Source organism: Seriola lalandi, unplaced genomic scaffold, assembly GCF_002814215.2.
Source record: "Seriola lalandi dorsalis isolate HSWRI2012SDOR001 ecotype SW California unplaced genomic scaffold, Sedor1 jcf7180002054975, whole genome shotgun sequence".
Classification (NCBI taxonomy): Eukaryota; Metazoa; Chordata; class Actinopteri; order Carangiformes; family Carangidae; genus Seriola; species Seriola lalandi.
This window is the reverse complement of record NW_019525525.1, coordinates 859,956-866,141: the sequence shown is the minus strand read 5'-3', so window position 1 is coordinate 866,141 and position 6,186 is coordinate 859,956. Positions and strand designations below refer to the sequence as shown.

The 6,186-nt window shown below is 41.4% G+C and overlaps 1 protein-coding gene across 1 annotated transcript in view; it reads left to right on the top strand.

The window, feature by feature from the left end:
- The first annotated feature begins 5,313 nt into the window (after positions 1 to 5,313).
- The window catches only part of tob1a (transducer of ERBB2, 1a), a 4,834-nt gene continuing 3,961 nt past the window's right edge, over positions 5,314 to 6,186 (top strand). The window contains exon 1 of the mRNA XM_023396291.2: positions 5,314 to 5,586. The gene's annotated coding sequence lies outside the window, so the exon portion shown is untranslated. The remainder of the gene's footprint in view (positions 5,587 to 6,186) is intronic.

Genomic DNA, 6,186 nt, shown 5'->3' with positions numbered 1-6,186 from the left:
CAGTTTGTATGTATTGATAGAATTGAAGACCTGTTGTACCAGGTCTTTACATATCAACGGCATTTGCCAAGTTGGGTTGTTTATTCTGTAGATGTGGTTAGTGGCTACTGTCAATAATTAATAACACAGTGTGCTATTTTAAACTAACATGCTGCAAGAAGGTCTACGACCTCTCTTTGTTTTACTGTTTAGATCACCAACTCCTGCTATTTAAGGCTCATTCAGAGGATGTGGAACATGCACAAGACAGCTCAGAGGACCGCCCACCCCTCCAGTCAGATCCTGTGCACCGTATGGCCTACTGTTTTGTCATATTAATGGAGGACCCTGCATTAAGAAGTCATGAGTGATTGGGTAGAGAGAAGAGTTCAGAATAAAAAATGTAAAGTAATCAACATAATGTCAGGCACTAAACCACACAAAGTGATGTGCCTTGTCACTGCCACAGATGAATCAAAAATACCTCGGCACCTTCCTCTTATCTTTCCATCAACCATCCACGTCTCATTACTAAATTGATTCTCCATGTCCTTGAGGCACAGGTGTCACTCTATCATTTGAGACAGTTTATGTCTAAAGAGTCCTGGGGGGTGAGGACGTGTTGTGTGTGTGTGTCTGTGAGCTTGCAACTTACATACAGAGCACATACAATGCTACTATACTGACTCCCTCCCTCCTGCTTTTTGCCATTAGGAAACATAAAGTCACAGCATGGTGGTGGTGGTGGTGGAGAGTCTATTTCTGTGTGTCTCACATTATCCACTGAGTTGGATTGTTTCCTGTATGGAGTTAAAGGACCAGTATTGTAAGAGCTTCAGACATTGTTGTTTTTACAATACAAGAGGTAATAATCTGCTCTCTGAGCAGTGCTACTTTTTTCCATGTAGAAAGTGATGAGAGGGGCCAATTGGGTTGCAAGCATGCTAGCTGGTTGGCACGCTAACTTCAGTACAGGAAAGAAAGTGATAGAAATAGAAGCAAAATAAAATGGTTGCTTTCAGCCACTGGAGGCAGCTCTTGGTGAGCAAAGGAATGAAGTTTGATGCTGAACTCATTACATTTGTTCTAGACTAGTAAGTAAACAGCAGTTAATGCTAATGTTGACCATGTAGCAATTTCAAAACTTACAAGATCCTTAAAAGCATTCTGCCACTGGTTTTCCTAAGAGATGATACCAGGTCAAAATGAGAAAAGTGAGAAAAGACGGCGAAGATGCAGCTGAACACAGCGCTTGTGCTTATGATCACTTATGCTACATTAAAAAAAAGAGTACCATATATAAAAGTACCATACTTTATATGAAGACAGAGCCACACTCTTTTGCATGACTAACTGAATAACACAGCACTGCAGGATTAATGAAAATACACAGAAAAAACATGTCAACCTTATTTCATGTTTCTGAAACTGGTCTGTAGTTCAGTAATGAGACATTTTACATGGGTTAGAATCAGTTATATTAGGATACTCTTGTGCATTTCAGCCTTGTTTTTTTTTCTCTCTGCGAATGGCGGATGGATCTATTGATGTTGCCCCAGTGGGCTGCCATTGGATGAATTATGTAACAGCCTCAGTGGGCTATGAAGGCGACTGTGCAGGAAGAAAAAGTACTCACGCTGCTGTCGTGACAACTGATAACATAACCTCTGTATTTACATACACTTTGCCATGTAAATCCTCCGTGTGTATGCATGCTGTGTGACTCACTGCAGGCCACTGAAGCATGATGTTTAAATGGGAAGCCACAGCTGACAGACTGTCCCAGAGTAAAGAACAAGTACAATTGGTCATTCCCTGATAACACCATAAAATGTTGGTGTAAAAGCTCAGTCACTCATGAAATTTAGTTAAAGGGATTTTCTACAAGGGTGGTCGTTTCATGTATTATAGACAGAATAATGAGGTATGAAGGTTACATTTATTTTTTAGATTGAATATTCAGTATGTATACTGAATGAAAGCTATAGGGGATTGATGCATACTGACTTCTGCTGTTTAAGCTTCAGTGCTCTTTTAGTTGCTAATGCTAATGCTAAGTGATGCTGATGAATTGTAGGTATTGTGCTGTGTTGTCATGCTACCATAACTAACTGCAGTCAACCAGTTTTCCCACCAAATCAATATCTATCTCCCTACTCAGACAATTGGCCTTTTCATATCTACTGTTCCAGGAACACATGCTTTTATTTTTTAGGAAAACAAATTCACCTTTTCATCTAGCACCAAAGGAACAAAGATGTTACCACTTTCTATTGAAGACTCTCCAGAGAATTCAATTTTTCTGAGTAAGTACTTTTACTTTCTTGCTGGAAATATAAAAAGATTATCACTTTTTTGTGGATTTGTTCATTTGGAATAAATCCTTCTGGCATTAATAAACCATTAAATCATTTTGGCAGATCAAAAACAAAATGCACTGAAAGTCCTAAACTCAGCGCCAGTGTTGCACCCACAGTATTCGTCTCCACTTTCTCTCTGTCTCCTTCGTTGCATGTCTCACCCGCTACCTCATTTACTCTTCAAAGGGAGAGCAAAGCATCTGTCTATTACGAGGTGCCCAGGGCGCTCTGCAGAGTTGTGTTAAGTAATAACAACCAGTGACGTCAAAGGCTCTCCGCCTGAGCTGGAAGGAGGGAGGGTGAGGGGGCGAAAAAGGGATAAAAGGACGGGGAGAAGGGGGGGCAGACATGGAGGCGGTAGTGTGTGAGAAATCTCCTCTACTTGTGTGTCAGTTGCCCTTCTTCTGTTTATGTGTGACTGCTGTATTAATACTGCACACCAAATAAGTCTTTAATTACAAGCCTTGCATACTGATGTGATTTCTTTTCCTCCTCTCCCAAAATATTATTAAAACTTATCACTTTTTTCCAATACTGGTTGAGAGAAAAGCAGAAGTGGTCTATTATGTTTCATCACACGTCTGCTGCTGAGCATAATTCTGTATATGGTCCTACCACAGGAGCCTGTATGTTTATGTCATAGGGCAGCAGCGAAGGAGGACAGCCTCTGCTTATCCTCTGCTGTCAGGGTGAGATCGAGTTTGTTTTTATTATAGGGGTTGAGGCCTTATAACAAACGCTGCTTATGCAATACAATGTTTTCTTTTTTTGAAGGTGACCTTCAATTCACTGGAAGAATAAATGTAAGTGGGTTAGTAAATATCAAGATATCCCACACCTTCTCAGTGAAAGCCTGTAAAGGTGTTATATTCCTTCAGTGTAAACAAGCCTTAAACGGCTCAGCTAAGCCCTCATGAGTTGGATTTTCATAAAACCTGAAAATGAGCAACAACATTTGGTAAATTACTCATTTAACTTAATTATTCCCTCTACCCACATTCTCATTCCTGGAGTCAAAGCACAGACTACGACTGAAGACCGATGGGGGGATTAGAGATCTTAGGGTGTTACACACCTTCATAAGCACAAGTGACAGAAGCGGCAGTGAGTGGAGGATGCATTAGAGGATTACACCCTAAGACAATATAGCAGTCTTAACATGCCTCATTATGGCTGCTGACCTTGCTCTGTCAGGTGACAGCTGTTTGTTAGAGCTGTAGACAACATAAGAAGGCACACACATAATTCACACACTACGCAAAGTGCACAAGAACCATGCGCAGTATATACAGTAAACTGCCATGAAAAGCAGCTACCAGAGAACATCTATTTGGCTTTGGTCCTGGAAGACATGTGACATTAGAGTGTGCTGAGCTGTTTACAGTAAAAACAACCCACAAGGCCCTGCCAGGACTGTGGAAGTCGCAGTGTTGTTGGCAGACGACTCACCCTCCCACCCACTTCCACTCCATAAAAGCTAGATGTGAATCTGAATCCACGGGGCAACGTCAAACATATAATCTCTCTATTCTGCCCCTGCCTGATCCTGTCATCTGTCTCATGTATTTGATCCCCACAGCACTTTCCATGGGAGCCCTTTCGCACACTTTTACAGCTCACAACGAGCACATGACTCCGCTTGGCAAACTTAAGTGCATGAAGAATGTCTAAAGGTCCACCCTGTCAGCAGGCCTACACAGACCAACAGCCCTCCTTTCCCATTACAAGACCAGCTGCTGTGATGACAAACGTGACAGATACAGAACATAGTGGCATTATCCATTCCTATCTTTAGTCTCTGTTCTCATTTTTTAAGTTTCCTATCTTCAGACTATCAGTCATTTTGGTGTTTTATGTAAAAGGCTGCTCTATCTATCTATCTATCTATCTATCTATCTATCTATCTATCTATCTATCTATCTATCTATCTAGATAAGTTAACACTCACTTTTTTCTCTCTGAAATTTAACAACAGCATTAATCATCAGTAGACAGGTTGTTTCATTCATCATTGTGGTTAATGGTTGAATCCAAATGCTAGAAAATACCTTTTCTTTGCAGCAGTGACTTCGTATCATGAACATATACCTGTTGTGTGTGTTAGTGCACTTTAAATTTGGCAACAGCGTGCGTTCAGCCGAGCAATGACGTGCGCAGCCTACATCAGCACCTTGGATACGGACACACCATTCACCGTAGGGCTCCTGCCCCGTTTTAGACCAATCAGTGCTTGTGTTTTCTAGATAGCATTCAGCACCACCCACACTGCTGCCAGCTGTATTGTTCCGCTGTAGGGAATCTCCTCTCAGGCAGTATACACTGATCAAAAACTCCTGCAGTTTTTCGTTGACAGGTGACGATGTGAATGGTCCTGTGTAAAAAGTCTACGACAAAGGGGATATAAATGAGATTATAATCGCATAAAGGACTCCTTTTAGTGCTGTGCTGTGTGGTATAAACATGGCACAGGCGTTAAAAGACCAGCGAGTCGTGTGTACAGTGCTTGAGTGCATCCATTAATAGCACCGTGTCTCTAATATAGTCTGGTAAAGACGGTTAGACCAGCCTGTATGTTCCAGGAGAATAGGTTTAGTCAATAAAACATCTATATTCCAACCTTCTCATATCGATACAAGTATTTGTTTCACGCCAACTCAACTAAAGGAACGATATGTCTTTATATAATATCGTTCCTGTCTTAACATTAATTACTTTTGCCTTTTGCTGTCAGCACAGACCTAGGTTATCTCTGACGCAAGCGCTCATCATAGGCGTCTCTCCCATTTCACAGAATCATATATCTTTGAGCGACACCGCTGGTCAGCCAATGAGAGCGCGACTCGGGTTCTACGTCGAGGGCGGGACTCACACTTCGGACCAATCGTGGCCGCTCGTATTGTTTTGACCTCTGAAACCGCATCACCGCCTACCTCGTGCCCATGGCGGAGGAAAGCTATAAATAAAGGCAACACTGTATCAGAAGGGGGACGAAGTTGCGAAACTCCCGAGTAGGAGGGAGCTACTCTGCAAGCCTGCTGAAAGAGGAAAAAAAAACGCTAAATAACCTTAAAGAACAGAAACCGAAGCAAACCGTAAACGCCAATCCTCCGAAATCTACATGTACTGGAATACTTTTTTGTATTGTTGATAATATATTCTATGTGAAGAAAGTATTTATACTTTTTTTCTATTTGCACTAACTAACGGTACTTCAGAACTACTGAGAATCTTTATTTTTTACAAAAAAGTAAGTATTTTCTGCCGACTCGTTACTGTTACTTGTGATATATGTAATATTATTTTGTTAAATTTGCTTGCTGTCGTACTGTAGCTCTATTCATACTTACTAAGCTGATTTGCTGCGTCAGTCCACTAAGTTAGGGAGGGGTGTGTGTGTGTGTGTGTCTCTCTCTCTCTGTGTGTGATAGAGCATGAATGTGTATGCAGGCGCTTGCGTGCGATAAAAGTGTGGAGTATGTCAATTATTTTCTCATCTCAGTTTAAAAAATGACAATCATTTTCCCTCAGAGGCTCGAAGTACGCCTGCTGTGCTCGTGAAATTTACAGTGTAGCCTGCCATGTCGTACTTTATTGTAGCATTAATATTTCCAGAGGTGTCAAAGGATTTTTTTTTATCGGTATTACAATCCTGTAGTTTCTTGTGCAAATGTAACAATATTCCTCCCAACTCACTAAAACAGAAACGATGAATTCAGACCTGTAGCCAGTTGGCAGCTGTCAGGAATCTTCTACTGTTTTCGAGGGCAGTTTCATGAGGGAGGCGATAAATGTTGCAGTTATTTTCCTGTGCAGCTTTTTTCCCCCGATAGGATGTGGGGGGGTGGGG